This window comes from Dendrobates tinctorius, unplaced genomic scaffold, assembly GCF_039654945.1.
Source record: "Dendrobates tinctorius isolate UK_male_01 unplaced genomic scaffold, ASM3965494v1 ptg000092l, whole genome shotgun sequence".
Classification (NCBI taxonomy): Eukaryota; Metazoa; Chordata; class Amphibia; order Anura; family Dendrobatidae; genus Dendrobates; species Dendrobates tinctorius.
In genome coordinates this window covers 10265178-10284404 of record NW_027361760.1, presented here as the reverse complement: position 1 = coordinate 10284404, position 19227 = coordinate 10265178, and the positions used below count along the sequence as shown (strand labels likewise).

General features: G+C 45.0%; 1 protein-coding gene across 5 annotated transcripts in view; it reads right to left on the bottom strand.

Annotated features, from left to right (window-relative positions):
• The window catches only part of LONP1 (lon peptidase 1, mitochondrial), a 571467-nt gene that overhangs the window by 518268 nt on the left and 33972 nt on the right, over positions 1–19227 (bottom strand). The window lies entirely within an intron of this gene.

Below are 19227 nucleotides of genomic sequence, written 5' to 3'. Positions count from 1 at the left end.
CCTTTTTGATGCTCTGCCAGGCCTTCACTGGTGGTTTTCAGTTGCTGTTTGTTTGTGGGCCTTTCTGTCTGAAGTTTAGTCTTTAACCCCTTAACGACCGCCGATACGCCTTTTAACGGCGGTAGTTAAGGGTACTAAAACCACAGCACCGTTAATTCACGGCGCTGTGATTTAAGTGAATAGCGCCCCCCAGTGTCGGATTTTCTCCGGGGTCTCGGCTGCCAGGGGTAGCCGAGACCCCAGAGAACATGAATCGGTCGGTTTTTACCGACCTCGCTTTTGCGATCGCCGTCATTAACCCTATAACAACGACCGCAAAAAAAAAAAAAAGCCGCAATTTTACATTTAAATTCTCTCTCCTCTGATGTGATCGCACATCAGAGTAGAGAGAAATAGGGTCCCCGATCCCCCCCCCGGTACCTCTCCGTGGCCCTCCCGGTGGTCCCACGTCCCGCCGGCGTCCTCCGATGGGCGCCGCCATCTTGAAAATGGCGGGAGCATGTGCAGTGCGCCCGCCGGGAATCTGCCGGCTCCGGCTGGCAGATTCCATTCATTATTTTGATCACTATGATAAACAATCATAGTGATCAAAATTAAAAAAAATAGTACATAAACCCCCCCCCCCGTTTATCACCCCCTTATATAGGCAAATATAATGAAATAAAGAAAATATTTTTTTTTTTTCAGTTTTCCATTAGGGTTAGGGTTGGGCTAGGGTTAGGGTTGGGCTAGGGTTGGGCTAGGGCTAGGGTTGGGCTAGGGCTAGGGTTGGGCTAGGGCTAGAATTAGGGATTAGGGTTAGGGTTGCGATTAGGGTTAGGGTTGCGATTAGGGTTAGGGTTGCGATTAGGGTTAGGGTTGCGATTAGGGTTAGGGTTGCGATTAGGGTTAGGGTTGCGATTAGGGTTAGGGTTGCGATTAGGGTTAGGGTTGCGATTAGGGTTAGGGTTGCGATTAGGGTTAGGGTTGCGATTAGGGTTAGGGTTGCGATTAGGGTTAGGGTTGCGATTAGGGTTAGGGTTGCGATTAGGGTTAGGGTTGCGATTAGGGTTAGGGGTGTGTTGGGGTTAGGGTTGGAGCAAGAATTGAGGGATTTCCACTATTTACCAACTTTGGGGGTCTAAAAAAAAAATCACTTTTGTGGAAATAAAAGAGACTTTATTTTCACGGCTCTACGTTATAAACTTCTGTGAAGCACTTGAAGGTTCAAAGTGCTCACCACACATCTAGATAAGTTCCTTAATGGGTCTAGTTTCCAAAATGGGGTCACTTGTTGGGGGTTTCCACTGTTTAGGCCCATCAGGGGCTCTGCAAACGCAACATGATGCCTGCAGACCATTCCATTAAAGTCTGCTTTCCAAAATGGCACTCCTTCCCTTCCAAGCTCTCCCATGCGCCCAAACAGTGGTTCCCCCCACATATGGGGTATCGGCGTACTCAGGACAAATCGCACAACAACTGTGCGGGTATGATTTCTCCTGTAACCCTTGCAAAAATAAAAATTTGGGGGCGAAAAGATCATTTTTGTGGAAACAAAATAGATTTCTTATTTTCACGGCTCTAAGTTATAAACTTCTGTGAAGCACTTGAACGTTCAAAGTGCTCACCACACATCTAGATAAGTTCCTTAATGGGTCTAGTTTCCAAAATGGGGTCACTTGTTGGAGTTTTCCACTGTTTAGGCACATTAAGGGCTCTCCGAACGCAACATGGCATCCAATCTCAATTCCAGCCAATTCTGCGTTGAAAAAGTCAAACGGCGCTCCTTGCGAGCTCTGCCGTGTGCTGAAAAAGTGGTTTACCCCCACATATGGGGTATCGGCGTATTCAGGAGAAATTGTACAACAAATTTTGTGGTTGATTTTCTCTTTTAACACTTGTGAAAATAAAAAAAAATTGGTTCTGAAGAAAAATTTTTGCAAAAAAAGTTAAATGTTAACTTTTCCTTCCACATTGCTTTAGTTCCTGTGAAGCACTTAAGGCTGAGTTCACACGTGGCGTTTTTTTCGCGTTTCCGCGGCGGTTTTAACCGCGCGATTTTGCCGTGAAAAATAAGCATCCCATGCATTCCTATGGGTTTCCGCAATGCTGTGCTAATGCTGCGGTTTTTACTGCGGCGGAATCGCTTCGCGGTAAAAAACGCAGCTTGCTCATTAATTTGCGGAATCGCGGCGATCCCGCACCCATAGGAATGCATTGTTCCGCTTACTTCCCGCATGTGGCTGTGCACACCATGCGGAAAGTAAGCAGAACAATTGAGGATGGTACCCACGGTCCGGAGGAGACTGTCCTCCGGGCTTTGGGTACCATATCCCTGTAAAAAATAGAATTTAAAATAAAAAATAGTTATTCTTACCTTCCGGCGTCCCGCGCAGCGTTCCGGCCTCTCTCCACGCTCCCGGTCCCAGTAAGCCTTTGCGAAAATGCCCACGATGACGTCCGTTCTCGCGGGATCCCGAAGTCTCGCGGTCATCGCGAATTATCGCGAGTCATCGCGGGCATTTTCGCAAAAGATTACTGGGAACGGATGCGCGGGACGTCGGAAGGTGAAAATAACACTATTTTTTATTACATTCTATCTTTTACTACTGATGCCGCATAGGCAGCCTCAGTAGTAAAAAGTTGGTCACACTTGTCAAACACTATGACGAGTGTGACCAACCTGTCAATCAGTTCTCCAAGCGATGCTACAGTTCGCTTGGAAAATGCTAGCATTTTGCAAGCTAATTACACTTGCAAAATGCTAGTTTTTCCGCGGGAAAATCGCGGGAAATTAAAATGCGATTTTACCGCGGAATGGAATTCCGGAATTCTCGCGGTAATTTCCGCGAGAGTTCCGGTACGTGTGCACTTAGCCTAAAGGGTTAATAAACTTCTTGAATGTGGTTTTGAGCACCTTGAGGGGTCTAGTGTTTAGAATGGTGCCACTTTTGGGTATTTTCTGTCATGTACACCCCTCAAAATGACTTTGAATATGATGTGGTCCCTAAAAAAAAAATGGTTTTGTAAATTTTGTTGTAAAAATGAGAAATCGCTGGTCATCTTTTAACCCTTATAACTTCCTAACAAAAAAAAAATTTTGCTTCCAAAATTGTGCTGATGTGAAGTAGACATGTGGGAAATGTTATTTATTAAGAAATTTGTGTGACACATCTCTCTGATTTAAGGGCATAAAAATTTAAAGTTTTAAAATTGCAAATTTTCTAAATTTTCGCCATATTTCCGTTTTTTTCATAAATAAACACAAGACTTATCAAAGAAATTTTTACCACTGACATGAAGTACAATATGTCACGAAAAAACATTCTTAGAATCAGCGGGATCCATTAAAGCGTTCCAGAGTTATAACCTCAAAGGGACAGTGGTCAGAATTGTAAAAATTGGCCTGGTCATTAAGCTGCAAACTGGCTCTGTCGCTAAGGGGTTAACAAGTGAAATGCATGCTCAATTGGGTTGAGATCAGGTGACTGACTTGGCCATTCAAGAATATTCCACTTCTTTGCTTTAAGAAACTCCTGGGTTGCTTTGGCTTTATGTTTTGGGTCATTGTCCATCTGTAGTATGAAACAACGACCAATCAGTTTGGCTGCATCTGAGCACACAGTATGGCTCTGAATACCTCAGAATTCATTCGGCTGCTTCTGTCCTGTGTCACATCATCAATAAACACTAGTGACCCAGTGCCACTGGCAGCCATGCATGCCCAAGCCATCACACTGCCTCCGCCAGATAACATAGTAACATAGTTATTAACCCCTTTCTGCCATCCGACGTACTATCCCGTCCATGGGACCTGGGCCCCTATGCCCATGGACGGGATAGTATGTCGGCGCGATCAGCGGCGCCCACGTGGTGAGCGCCGCTGATCGCGGCCGGGTGTCAGCTGATTATCACAGCTGACACCCGGCACAATGTGTCAGGGGCGGTCACGGACCGCCCCCGACACGTTAACCCCTTGCACACCGCGATCAAACATGATTGCGGTGTACCGGGGGTTAAAGGGAAGCATCGGCAAGGAGGGGGCTCCCTCCGTGCTTCCCTGAGCCCCCCACAGCAGCGCAATGTGCAGCGCTGCTGCGGGGGGCTCCTTTCCTCCAGGCCCCCGAATCCAAGATGGCGACGGGGGGATTCGGGGGCCTGAGGAAGCTGGCTTCCTCAGTGCCTGCAAAGCGCACGCATGAGGAAGCCTTCTGCAGTGCCTGTGTCAGATCGCTGATCTGTCACAGTGATCTGTGATGTGACAGATAAGCGATCTGTCACAGGACAGTGATGTCCCACCTGGGACTATTTAATAAAGTAAAAAAAAAAATATAAAAAAAGTGTTAAAATAATAAAAAAAAAAAAAAAAAAAAAAAATTCGCCAAATAAATTAGAAAAAAAAAAAATATTCCCCCAATAAATCCATTTTTTGGAAATAATAAAAAAAAAAAAAAAAACAATAAAAGTACACATTAGGTATCGCCGAGTCCGTAATGACCCGCCCTATAAAACTGTCCCATTAGTTAACCCCTTTAGCGAACCCCTTAAAAAATAAAAATAAAAAACGAAGCAAAAAATAATGATTTATTATCATACCGCCAAACAAAAAGTGTAATAACGCGCGATCAAAAAGACGCATATAAATATCCATGGTACCGCTGAAAACGTCATCTTGTCCCGCAAAAAACGAGCCGCCACACAGCATCATCAGCGAAAAAATAAAAAAGTTATAGCTCGCAGAATAAAGCGATGCAAAAATAATTATTTTTTATATAAAATAGTTTTCATTGCATAAAACCGACAAAAACATAAAAAAACGACTAAATGAGGTATCGCTGTAACCGTACTGACCCGAAGAATAAAACCGCTTTATCAATTTTACCGCACGCGGAACGGTGTAAACGCACCCCCCCAAAAGAAATTCATGAAACGCTGGTTTTTGTTCATTCTGCGTCCCAAAAATAGGAATAAAAAGCGATCAAAAAATGTCACGTGCCCGAAAATGGTACCAATAAAAACATCAACTCGTCCCGCAAAAAATAAGACCTCACATGACTCGGTGGGTCAAAATACGGAAAAATTATAGCTCTCAATATGTGGTGATGCAAAAACTATTTTTACAATAAAAAGCGTCTTTTAGCGTGCGATAGCCGCCAAACATAAAAACCGCCATAAATAGTAAATCAAACCCCCCGATATCACCCCCTTAGTTAGGGAAAAATAATAAAATTAAAAAAAAAAAGTATTTATCTCCATTTTCCCATTAGGGCTAGGGTTAGGGCTAGGGCTCAGATTAGGGTTAGGGGTGTGTTGGGGTTAGGGTTGGAGTTATAATTGGGGGGTTTCCACTGTTTGGGCACATCAGGGGCTCTCCAAATGCAACATGGCGTCTGATCTCAATTCCAGCCAATTCTGAGTTGAAAAAGTCAAATGGTGCTCCTTCCCTTCCAAGCTCTGCCATGCGCCCAAACAGTGTTTTACCCCCACATGTAGGGCATCAGCCTACTCAGGACAAATTGCAAAACAATTTTTGGGGTCCAATTTCTCCTGTTACCCTTAGGAAAATAAAAAATTGGGGGCAAAAATATCATTTTTGTGGAAAAAAATGATTTTTTTATTTTCACGTCCGAGTGTTATAAACTTCTGTGACGCACTTGGGGGTTCAAAGTGCTCACCACACATCTAGATAAGTTCCGTGGGGGGTCTAGTGTCCAAAATGGGGTCACTTGTGGGGAGTTTCAATAGTTTAGGTACATCAGGGGCTCTCCAAACGCACATGACACCCGCAGACCATTCCATCAAAGTCTGCATTCCAAAACGTCACTGCTTCCCTTCCGAGGCCCGACGTGTGTCCATACAGTAGTTTTCTCCCACATATGGGGTGTCAGCGTACTCAGGCCAAATTGGACAACAACTTTTGGGGGTCCAATTTATCCTGTTACCCTTGGGAAAATAAAAAATTGGGGACTAATTGATCATGTTTCTGGAAAAAATACGATTTTTTTATTTTCATGCCCTGGCATTATAAACTTCTGTGAAGCCCTTGGGGGTTCAAAGTGCTCACCTCACATCTAGATAAGTTCCTTAGTGGGTCTAGTTTTCAAAATGGGGTCATTTGTGGGGGGTTTCCACTGTTTAGGTACATTAGGGGCTCTCCAAAGGCAACATGACACCCGCAGACCATTCCATCAAAGTCTGCATTCCAAAACGTCACTACTTCCCTTCCGAGCCCCGACGTGTGCCCATACAGTAGTTTTCTCCCACATATGGGGTATCAGCATACTCAGGACAAATTGGACAACAACTTTTGGGGTCCAATATCTCCTGGTACCCTTGGGAAAATAAAAAAATGGTGACTAAAAGATCATGTTTGCGGAAAAAATACGAATGATTTTTTTTATTTTCACGTCCGAGTGTTATAAACTTCTGTGAAGCACTGGGGGGGTCAAAGTGCTCACCACACATCTAGATAAGTTCCTTAGGGGGTCTAGTTTCCAAAATGGTGTCATTTGTGGGGGGTTTCCACTGTTTTGGTACATCAGGAGTTTTCCAAACGCGACATGGTGTCCGATCTCAATTCCAGCCAAAAACGTCAAATGGCGCTGCTTCCCTTCCGAGCTCTGCCATGCGCCCAAATAGTGGTTTACCCCCACATGTGGGGTATCAGCGTACTCAGGACAAATTGCACAATAACTTTTAGGGTCCTGTTACCCTTGGAAAAATAAGAATTGAGGGTGAAAAGATCATTTTTGTGGAAAAAATATGATTTTTTAATTGTATGGCTTTATGTTATAAACTTCTGTAAAGCCCTTGTGGGTTCAAAGTTCTCACCACATATCTAGATAAGTTCCTTGGGGGGTCTAGTTTCCAAAATGGGGTCACTTGTAGGGGGTTTCCACTGTTTAGGTACATCAGGGACTCTCCAAATGTGACATGGCGTCCAATCTGAATTCCAGCCAATTTTGCATTGAAAAAGTCAAACGGCGCTCCTTCCATTCTGAGCTCTGCCATGCACCGAAACAGTGGTTCCCCCCACATATCAGGTATCTGCGTACTCAGGACAAATTGCACAATAACTTTTGCAGTCCAATTTCTCCTGTTACCCTTGGTAAAATAAAAAAAATTGAACCTGAAGTATTTTTTTATGAAAAAAAGTTAGATGTTCATTTCTTTTTAAATATTCAAAAAAATTCCTGTGACGCACCTAAAGGGTTAATAAACTTCTTGAATGTGGTTTTGAGCACTTTAAGGGGTGCAGTTTTTAGAATGGTGTCAATTTGGGTATTTTCTATCATATAGACCCCTCAAAGTGGCTTCAAATGTGATGTGGTCCTAAAAATAAAATGGTGTTGTAAAAATGAGAAATCGCTGGTCAACTTTTAACCCTTATAACTTCCTAACAAAAAAAAATTTTGGTTCCAAAATTGTGCTGATCTAAAGTAAACATGTGGGAAATGTTAGTTATCAAGTTTTTTGTGTGCCGTATCTCTGTGATTTAAGGGCATAAAAATTCAAAGTTGGAAAATTGAGAAATTTTCAAAATTTTCGCCAAATTTCCGTTTTTCTCACAAATAAACGCAAGTTATTTGAATGAAATTTTACCACTAACATGAAGTACAATATGTCACGAGAAAACAATGTCAGAATCACCGGGATCCATGGAAGCGTTCCAGAGTTATGACCTCATAAAGGTACAGTGGTCAGAATTGTAAAAATTGGCCCGGTCATGAACGTGCAAACCACCCTTGGGGGTGAAGGGGTTAAGGTTGAAGGGAGACTTTAAGTCCATCTAGTTCAACCCATATCCTATCCTAACTTGCCCTAACATGCTGATCCAGAGGAAGGCAAAAAAAACCCATGTGGCAAACAGTAAGCTTCACATTGGGGAAAAAAATTGCTTCCCGACTCCACATACGGCAATCAGACTAGCTCCCTGGATCAACGCAATATTAAGGAAACTAGTGTATATACCCTGTAATATTATACTTTTCAAGAAAGGCATCCAGTCCCTTCTTAAATTTTAGTAGGGAATCACTCATTACAACATCATATGGCAGAGAGTTCCATAGTCTCACTGCTCTTACAGTAAAGAATCCGCGTCTGTGAGTATGCTTAAACCTTCTTTCCTCCAGACGTAGAGGATGCCCCCTTGTCCCCGTCACAGGTCTAAGAGTAAAAATATCATTAGAAAGTTCTTGGTATTGTCCCCGCATATATTTATACATTGCAATAAGATCACCCCTAAGCCTTCGATTCTCCAAACTAAATAACCCCAAGTGTAATAACCTGTCTTGGTATTGCAGACCCCCTAGTTCTCTAATAACCTTGGTCGCTCTTCTCTGCACCTGCTCCAGTTCAGCTCATGATGTGGTGTGCTTTGGATCATGAGCTGTACCATGCCTTTCCCATACTTTTCTCTTCCCATCATTCTGGTTGAGGTTGATCTTGGCTTCATCTGTCCAAAGAATGTTCTTCCAGAACTGTGCTGGCTTTTTTAGATGTCTTTTAGCAAAGTCCAGTCTAGCCATTTTATTCTTGATGCTTATGAGTGGCTTGCACCATGCAGTGAACCCTCTGTATTTACTTTCATGCAGTCTTCTCTTTATGGTAGATTTGGATATTGATATGCCTACCTCCTGGAGAGTGTTGTTCATTTGGTTGGATGTTGTGAAGGGGTTTCTCTTAAACATGGAGAGATCATCCACCACTGTTGTCTTCTGTGGGCGCCCAGGTCATTTTGCAATGATGAGTTCACTAGTGCTTTCTTTCTTTCTCAGGATGTACAAAACTGTAGATTTTGCCACTCCTAATGTTGTAGCAATTTCTCAGATGGGTATTTTCTGTTTTTGCAGCTTAAGGATGCTTGTTTCATCTGCATGGAGAGCTCCTTTGACCGAATGTTTCCTTCACAGCAAAACCTTTCAAATGCAAGCACCACACCTCAAATCAACTCCAGGCCTTTTATCTGCTTAATTGAGAATGACATAACGAAGGGATTGCCCACACCTGTCCATGAAATAGCCTTGGAGTCAATTGTCCAATTGCTTTTGATCCCTTTAAAAACAGGGTGGCACATGTTCAGGAGCAGAAACTCCTAAACCCTTCATCCAATTTTAATGTGGATACCCTCAAATGAAAGCTGAAAGTCTGAACTTCAACTGCATCTGAATTGGTTTGTTTAAAATTCATTGTGGTAATGTCTAGAACCAAAATTAGAAAAATGTTGTCTGTCCAAATATATATGGACCTAACTGTACCTCCTGAGTGCTCTCACCAGGCCCAACGTATGAATTGCCTTTTCCACACGGTGTACCGGTGCTGGACAAAAAGAGGGCGAGACAAAATCCTCAATGTGGAACGAGGAAATGACTTTTGGCAAAAAAAAAGGAGGAGCTGGTCTGAGCACCACCTTATCTTTGTGGAAAGTCAGAAACGGGGCTCGACAAGATAGAGCTGCCAGCTCAGAGACCCGCCTAATTGATGTTATAGCTACGAGGAACACTACCTTCCAGGAAAGGTATGACAAAGAGACATCCTGTAGCGGTTCAAATGGAGCTTCCTGCAGAACGCTTAGGACCAGGTTAAGGTCCCAGGCATCCATAAGCACCTCATAGGGAGGTACCAACCGGGAGACCTCCTGGATGAAAGTCTTCACCTGCAAATTGGTAGCAATCCTGTGCTGAGAAAGGACGGATAAAGCCGATATCTGTCTCCTGAGAGAACTGGGGGCCAAGCCTGAGTCTAAGCCAAACTGGAGAAAGGCTAAGATGTTAGGGATAGAGAATCTCAGTGGAGAACAACCGTGGCTTCGACACCATGAAAAGAAAACCTTCCAGGTATGGTGGTAAATTCGTGCCGAGGTAAGCTTCCAGGCGCTAACCATCGTAGCAACCACTTTGCGCCCAAACCCCGCCTGATTCAGAATTCAAGATTCATCAGCCAAGCCGTCAAACACAGGGCCCCTAAGTTCGGGTGGCAGATCAGCCCCTGCGAAAGTAGATCTGGGCGCACTGGCAGCCGCCATGGCACATCGGCGAGCAGTTGCACTAGATATGCGTACCAAGCCGGACGGGGCGAGTCTGGGGCCAGCAGAATCACTGGAACCCCTCCTGCCTTGATCTTATTGATGACCCTCGGGAGTAGTGGCAGCGGGGGGAAAATAGGTATGGTAGGCAAAACTGGTTCCATGGCAGAACCAGCGCATCCACGGCGATTGCCTGAGGGTCCTGGGCCGAGCGACAAAAAGAAACACCTTGGCGTTCACCCTGGAGGCCATCAGATCCACATCCGGTGTTCCCCACCGTTGGCAAATCTGCTGAAAGACCTCGGGGTGTAGTGATCATTTACCGGATGCAAGCCCCTGCCGGCTGAAGAAGTCTGCCGCCCAGTTCTCTACACCCGGGATGTGGACCGCCGATATCACCGTGTGGTTCCTCTCGGCCCAGTGACGCACGTGCCCTACCTCATGCATGGTTGCCCTGCTGCGGGTGTCCCCTTGGCGATTTATGTAAGCCACCGCCGTGGCGTTGTCAGACTGAATACAGACTGGGCGGCCTGGTAGAAGGTGATGAAAACGTTGCAGAGTCAGCCGGATCGCCCGTATCCCCAACAAGTTGATCGGGAGGCGTGCCTCCTGCGGCGACCACCGTCCCTGTGTCGTGTGGTGATGAAAAACTGCTCCCCAGCCGAGGAGGCTGGCATCGGTTGTGACCACCAGCCACTGGTCTGGGGGAAAGGGTTTTCCCTGGAGAAGGGAGTAACTGATTGTCCACCACTTGAGTGACTGTCTGACCTGAGAGGACAACCGGCATCGGTGATCGAGCGTTAACGGGTTCTTGTCCCAGGATGACAAGAGGGCGTGCTGCAGGGGGCGAAGATGGAACTGGGCGAACGGGATCGCTTCCATTGCCCGAAGGGCAGCACTGCCAACTGGAAAAGTAGACCGCTGATGGCGAAGCGTAGAAATCTTTGATGCGGAGGGAAAATGGGGATATGTAGATAGGCGTCCTGAATATTGAGAGGCCAAGTATTCTCCTTGCCCCATTGCCGATATGACTGAACGGAGAGACTCCATCCGGAAATGTCTGATCCTGATAAATTTGTTCAGGAGCTTTAGGTCGAAAACGGGTCTGACAGTCCCATCCTTTTTGAGGACTGCAAACAGGTTGGAATAGAAGCCCTGAGTCTTGTCGTTTTCCGGTGCGGGAATAATAACTCCGTTGCGCCGGAGTAAATCGATGGATCCAAGTAGAGTCCTTGCCCGGGTATGCACCTTGGGAAGACGGCAAAGAAAAAAATCATCATGGAGGTACCTGACATTCTATCTTGTACCCTGAGGACACCAGCTCTCTCACCCATGTGTCGTGTGCGACGTTGAGCCACAGATTGGTGAAACCAGAGTAGGCGGCCGCCTACCTAGCTGGTGTCGCCTGGCAAATGCCTCGAGTCATTTGGCTTAAGATCTTTGGGACCTGGATCCCCTCGACCTGGGCTTGTTAGTATGCATCCTACCCAATGGGTTGGCTCTATATGAGACCTGTCGATCCCTATCCTGGTTGGGGAGACCTGATGCGGCGGAATTGGCTGCTGTGGTCCACCAGGGGTTGCGAAAGGCCCGAAAACATGCCTGAAACTGATGACAAAACAACGGTTTGATCTTTGGTTAAGGGAGAAAACCGCTCTTCCCTCCTGTGGAGTCGGAGATGAGCTGATCTAACTTCTCTCCGAATAGGCGGCGGCATTGGTATGGTAGCGATGTCAAGGACTTTTTTGAAGCTGAATCGGCCCGTCATGTTTTCAACCATAGAGCTCTCCTAATGGACATTGCATTTGCGGCCGCAAGTGCCGCGTAGTTGGCCGCATCTAAAGATGCATTGATCAAGTAGACCCCCACCATAGCTATCTGATCTGCAATCTCTGATACCTCAGCTGGTAGGTCTGTGTCTTGCAAGGCTCTGTTCAACGATCCTGACCAAGAAATCATGGCCTTGGCTACCCACATTGCCACGAACGAAGGAGAGAGTGCTGATCCTGATGCTTCAAACACTGAGCAAGCCAAGTTCTCTATGAGAAGATCAGTGGGATCCTTAATAGAAGAACCACTAGGTACGAATAGTAGGGTTCTCGTAGCCAAGCGTGACACAGGTGGATCCACCGTTAGGGATTCCGTCCATTTTTTACGGAGATCCGGGGCAAAAGGATACCTTGCCTCGAATGCCTTCTGGCCCGAGAAACGCCTGTCCGGCCGTTCTCTGTGTCGATGCACTATGTCCTCAAACTCAGGGTGAGTGCAAAATACTCTATGGGGGCGCTTGACTCACTTCAATGACACCTTATGGCCCAAAGCCAGGGTGGACTAATCCTCAATCCCCAGAGTCTGGTTGACTGCTTCTATGAGACTGTCAACCGTTTCCTGACAATCCGGCGTATCTAGGTCAAGGGGTTCGTCCGAGTCGTAGTCCGAGCCTTGCTCGCTATCGACTGCTGGTGACGGAGAGCGAGAAGCAGAGCTCACAGATGCCGAGGCACCGGATGGACTAGGAGACGCCGTGTCATTTCCCCCGCGTCTGCCTGGAGTGAGAGTGGCCCCTGCAGGCTGGAGGCTCCTGTGAGGTACAGGACACCTCTAAGACAGGCGAGCCACTGTCCCTGCCCCTTTCTGGGGCCCGAAGGGACTCAATTGCTCTCGTGACGCCATAGATTGCGACAGTGATAACGCCCATTGCGGGGGACTTGGTACACTGGGCTCGGTCGCAGGGGAGAACTCCTGGGCGTGTTCGGACTCGCAGGCTTCACATACTTGCTTGGTCTGCACCTGCGGAAAAGCGGACCTACAGGAGATGCATGCAGCGTATAGAAACGTGTGTCTTAGCTTTTCCGGACATGCTGTACCTGTCAGGCATCAGTGCTGAAAAAAACGCTGGGGGAGGGCGCTCTCCGTTTTTCCTACCGTGGCCTCTCGGGGGGGGCTAGGGGGCAGCACTTACCCCAGTCCTGTGCCCCGTGTCCTGGAAGTGCAGAGCGTCGCTCCGATCGAACAGGTGCGCCACAGATGTGGGCAGGCCCCCGGAAGAAAAAAGGATTCCTGGGAGCAGTACTTCAGTCTGCGGCCTAACTTCGGCACGAAGCTAGGGCCTAAATTTCCTCAGCGTCCACCAAGGCCACCCTCTTCTGTGCTTCGGCTCCAGCTCAGGTAGAGGGGAGGGGGGGCCTTATGAAAAAAAGGACGGTGCAGGCTCCATCTAACCCCTTCAAGGGTGAGGAAAGGGATCATCCGCCGCCTTGCCGCACTGCAGTCTTAGCATTGGTGGAGCAGTGGGGGCCGCACGGACTACACTTGTGCCTCTGTACAGCCTAGGGTTTCAATACCTTAGGGTGGTCAGGGCTAAGTCAGCATCATGTCCCACGGTGTGCGAGAGGATACGTGGAGGCGACACTCGCACATGCTCGCCCGTTGTTGGTTTGGGAAGATCGGACCCTTTCAATAGGGTCCGTCGCCCCTGTCTCATCTTCATAGGGAAAAAGAAAAAAAGAAAAAAAAAAATCAGTCTGGAAAAAGACAGACGTGTGCCTCCAACAGACACTAAGCAAAAAAACTGGTTTCTGCCCGCAATCGGGGCGAGGGTGTTTACGGCGGAGGGGCTAACCTCTTTTTCACTTAGGCCATGTGCACACGACGCAGATTTGCAGCGTTTCCGCAGCGGATTTTACCGCGCAGAAACGTTGCATATCCGCATTGTGATGTACAGTACCTTTAAAATGAATGGAAAAAAAAAAAAACGCTGTGCAGACGCTGCGGATTTTTCCGCGCGGTTTTCCTGCGGTACAAAATCCGCAGCATGTTACTTCTTTTGTGCGGTTTTCTATCTCCCCTGTCACCAAATCCGCAGGGGGAAAACCGCAATGGAAAACCGCACAAAAACCGCATGAAAACAGCGTGAAAAATGGAAGAAATCCGCAGGAAAAATGCAGGTCATTTGACCTGCGGTTTTCTTCCATTCTGCACGGAAAAATCCGCAGGGCTCAAAACTCCGTCTGCACTCAGCCTTAGGGTCAGCCTCCAGGCGGCAGTAGCATACATCCACAGCACCCGTGTCCCCCAATGAGACGAAGGAGAAAAGTATAAGAATTACATTGTCTAATGCAATAAATCTAATATATAAAGCTCAAAGTGTGTGTGTGTGTGTGTGTGTGTGTGTGTGTGTGTGTGTGTGTGTGTCTGGGATAGGCATCCGCACCGTCGCAGCTACAGCCACAAAATTTGGCAGAGTCACACGTCTGGACCCCGAGAGCGTCCTAAGCTATGTTGTGAGGCAAAATTTTAACCCTGCGCGTTCCAATTCACCAAACAATTTTGCCCCTATCTACATAATGGGTATATGGGCACTCGACTATGGGATGGAGGATATGTATGATGGGTATATGGGCATGGGACTATGGGATGGAGAATATGTATGATGGGTATATGGGCATGGGACTATGGGATGGAGAATATGTATGATGGGTATATGGGCATGGGACTATTGGATGGAGGATGGGTATATGGGCACTCAACTATGGGATGGAGGATATGTATGATGGGTATATGGGCACGGGCCTATGGGATCGTGGATGTGTGATGGGTATATGGGCACGGGACTATGGGATGGAGGATTATTATAATTTGTTATAACTAACCACAGTTAGTTACTATGCCCGGGCAGCACACCGGGCTCTTCAGCTAGTGTGTATGTGTGTGTATATATATATATATATATATATATATATATATATATATATATATATATATATATATATATATATGAGTTTGGACACCTCATTCAAAGAGTTTTCTTTATTTTTATGACTATGAAAATTGTAGATTCACTCTGAAGGCATCAAAACTATGAATTAACACATGTGGAATTATATAATTAACAAAAAGTGTGAAACAACTGAAAATGTCTTATATTCTATGTTCTTCAAAGTAGCCACCTTTTGCTTTGATTACTGCTTTGCACACTCTTGGCATTCTCTTGATGAGCTTCAAGAGGTAGTCACCGTAAATGGTTTTTACTTCGCTGTTAGAATTTGTATTATGGCAAGAAAAAAAGCATCTAACAGTCTATTCAGTAGGACTATCAGCTGTGTATCCACCAGACTTCTGCACAACACAACTAAAGGTCGAAACCCCATTTATAAGGCAAGAAATCCCACTTATTAAACCTGACAGGGCACTCCTGTGAAGTTAAAACCATTTCCAGTGACTACCTCTTGAAGCTCATCAAGAGAATACCAAGAGTGTGCAAAGCAGTAATGAAAGTAAAAGGTGGCTACTTTGAAGAACATAGAATATAAGACATATTTTCACTTGTTTCACACTTCACTTTTTCGTTAATTATATAATTCCACATGTGTTAATTCATAGTTTTGATGCCTTCAGAGTGAATCTACAAATTTCATAGTCATGAAAATAAAGAAAACTCTTCGAATGAGGTGTGTCCAAACCTTTGGTCTGTACTCTGTATATGTGTGTGTGTGTGTGTGTATGTATGTGAATATATATATATATGTATGTGTATATATATATATATATATATATATATATATATATATATATATATAATTTTTTTTTTTTTTTTTATTTATTAGCTGAAGAGCCCGGCGCTGCCCGGGCATAGTAACTAACTGTGGTTAGTTATAACAAATTATAATCTCCATCCCATAGTCCCGTGCCCATATACCCATCACACATCCACGATCCCATAGGTCCGTGCCCATATACCCATCATACATATCCTCCATCCCATAGTCGAATGCCCATATACCCATCCTCCATCCAATAGTCCCATGCCCATATACCCATCATACATATTCTCCATCCCATAGTCCCATGCCCATATACCCATCATACATATCCTCCATCCCATAGTCGAGTGCCCATATACCCATCATAAATCCTCCATCCCATAGTCGAGTGCCCATATACCCATCACACATCCTCCATCCCATAGTCCCATGCCCATATACCCGTCATACATAGCCTCCATCCCATAGTCCCGTGCCCATATACTCGTCATACATACCCTCCATCCCATAGTCCCGTTCCCATATACTCGTCATACATATCCTCCATCCCACAGTCCCGTGCCCATATACCCGTCATACATATCCTCCATCCCATAGTCCCGTGCCCATATACCCATCATACACATCCTCCATCCCATAGTCCAGTGCCCATATACCCATCACACATCCTCCATTCCATAGTCAACCATTATGACATCATAATGAGCGGCGGCAGGGCTTGCAACCTATGATGACATCAGCGTCGCCATGGCAACCATTGTGACATCATAATGAGGGGCGGGGCTTGATATGCACACACTGCTTCCCCAGTATGCAAATAGGGGCATTATGACATCATAATGAGGGGCGGGGCTTGACACACACACTTTTTCCCCCAGTATGTAGACAGGGGCAAAATTGTTTGGTGAATTGGAACGTGCGGGGTTAAAATTTTGCCTCACAACATAGCTTAGGACACTCTCGAGGTCCAGACGTGTGACTGTGCCAAATTTTGTGGCTGTAGCTGCGACGGTGCGGGCTCTTCAGAGATATATATATATATATATATATATATATATAGATATATATATATATATATATATATATACACACACACACACATATATACACACAGTCATATGTTAAAGTTTGGGCACCCCTGTTAATGTTAACCTTTTTTCTTTATAACAATTTTGGTTTTTGCAACAGCTATTTCAGTTTCATATATCTAATAACTGATGGACTACGTTATATTTCTGGATTCAAATGAGGTTTATTGTACTAACAGAAAATGTGCAATCTGCATTTAAACAAAATTTGATCCGTGCAAAAGTATGGGCACCCTTATCATTTTCTTGATTTGAACACTCCTAACTACTTTTTACTGACTTCCTGAAGCACTAAATTGGTTTTGTAACCTCATTGAGCTTTGAACTTCATAGCCAGGTGTATCAAATCATGAGAAAAGGTATTTAAGGTGGCCACTTGCAAGTAGTTCTCCTATTTGATTCTCCTATGAAGAGTGGCATCATGGGCTCCTCAAAACAACTCTCAAATGATCTGAAAACAAAGATTATTCAACATAGCTTTTCAGGGGAAGGATACAAAAAGTTGTCTCAGAGATTTAACCTGTCAGTTTCCACTGTGAGGAACATAGTAAGGAAATGGAAGAACACAGGTACAGTTCAACGATTTAGATGAAGGAATTGAGGGTAAACTGATTAAATTTGCTGATGAAACAAAGCTAGGAGGGATAGCTAATACTAGAGAAGAGAGAGAGAGGATTCAAAAAGATAGAAATAAAATGGAGAAGTGGGCAGCAACTAACAGAATGGTTTTTAACAGGGAAAAATGCAAAGTACTACATCTGGGCAATAAAAATGAAAAAAGCATATACAGAATGGGAGGAATAGGGCTAAGCAACAGCACATGTGAAAAAGACTTGGGTATACTAATAGATCACAGACTGAATATGAGTCAACAGTGTGATGCAGCAGCAAAAAAGGCAAATGCAATTCTAGGATGTATTAACAGAAGCATACAGTCTAGATCACGTGAAGTCATTATTTCCCTCTACTCCTCTTTGGTCAGACCTCATCTGGAATATTGTGTCCAGTTTTGGGCACCACATTTTAAAAAAGACATCAACAAACTAGAGCAAGTTCAGAAAAGAGCGACCAGAATGGTGACCGGTCTGCAAACCCTGTCTTATGAGGAAAGGTTGCAGGATTTGGGAATGTTTAGTTTGCAAAAGAGAAGACTGAGAGGAGACATAATAGCTGTCTACAAATATCTAAAGGGCTGTCACATTGTAGAAGGATCAACTTTATTCTCATTTGCACAAGGAAAGACTAGAAGCAATGGGATGAACCTGAATGGGAGGAGACACAGATTAGATATTAGAAAAAACATTTTGACAGTTAGAGTGATCAATGAGTGGAACAGGCTGCCATGAGAAGTGGTGAGTTCTCCTTCAATGGAAGTCTTCAAACAGAGGCTGGACAGACATCTGACTGGGATGATTTAGCGAATCCTGCTTTGAGCAGGGGGTTGGACCAGATGGCCCAGGAGGTCCCTTCCAACTCTACGATTCTATGATTCTTCTAGTTAAGCCCAGAAGTGGCAGGCCAAGAAAAATATCAGAAAGGCAGAGAAGAAGAATGGTGAGAACAGTCAAGGACAATCCACAGACCACCTCCAAAGACCTGCAGCATCATCTTGCTGCAGATGGTGTCACTGTGCATCGGTCAACAATACAGCGAACTTTGCACAAGGAGAAGCTGTATGGGAGAGTGATGCGAAAGAAGCAGTTTCTGCAAGCACGCCACAAACAGTCGCCTGAGGTATGCAAAAGCACATTTGGACAAGCCAGTTACATTTTGGAAGAAGGTCCTGTGGACTGATGAAACAATGATTGAGTTGTTTGGTCATACAAAAAGGCGTTATGCATGGAGGCTAAAAAACACAGCATTCCAAGAAAAACACTTGCTACCCACAGTAAAATTTGGTGGAGGTTCCATCATGCTTTGGGGCTGTGTGGCCAATGCCGGCACCGGGAATCTTGTTAAAGTTGAGGGTCGCATGGATTCAACTCAGTATCAGCAGATTCTTGACAATAATGTGCAAGAATCAGTGACGAAGTTGAAGTTACGCAGGGGATGGATATTTCAGCAAGACAATGATCCAAAACACCGCTCCAAATCTACTCAGGCATTCAAGCAGAGGAACAATTACAATGTTCTGGAATGGCCATCCCAGTCCCCAGACCTGAATATCATTGAACATCTGTGGGATGATTTGAAGCGGGCTGTCCATGCTCGGCGACCATCAAACGTAACTGAACTGGAATTGTTTTGTAAACAGGAATGGCCACAAATACCTTCATCCAGGATCCAGGAACTCATTAATAGCTACAGGAAGCGACTAGAGGCTGTTATTTTTGCAAAAGGAGGATCTACGAAACATTAATGTCACTTTTATGTTGAGGTGCCCATACTTTTGCACCGGTCAAATTTTGTTTAAATGCAGATTGCACATTTTCCGTTAGTACAATAAACCTCATTTGAATCCAGAAATATAACTGAGTCCATCAGTTATTAGATATATGAAACTGAAATAGCTGTTGCAAAAACCAAAATTGTTATAAAGAAAAAAGGTTAACATTAATAGGGGTGCCCAAACTTTAACATATGACTGCCCGGG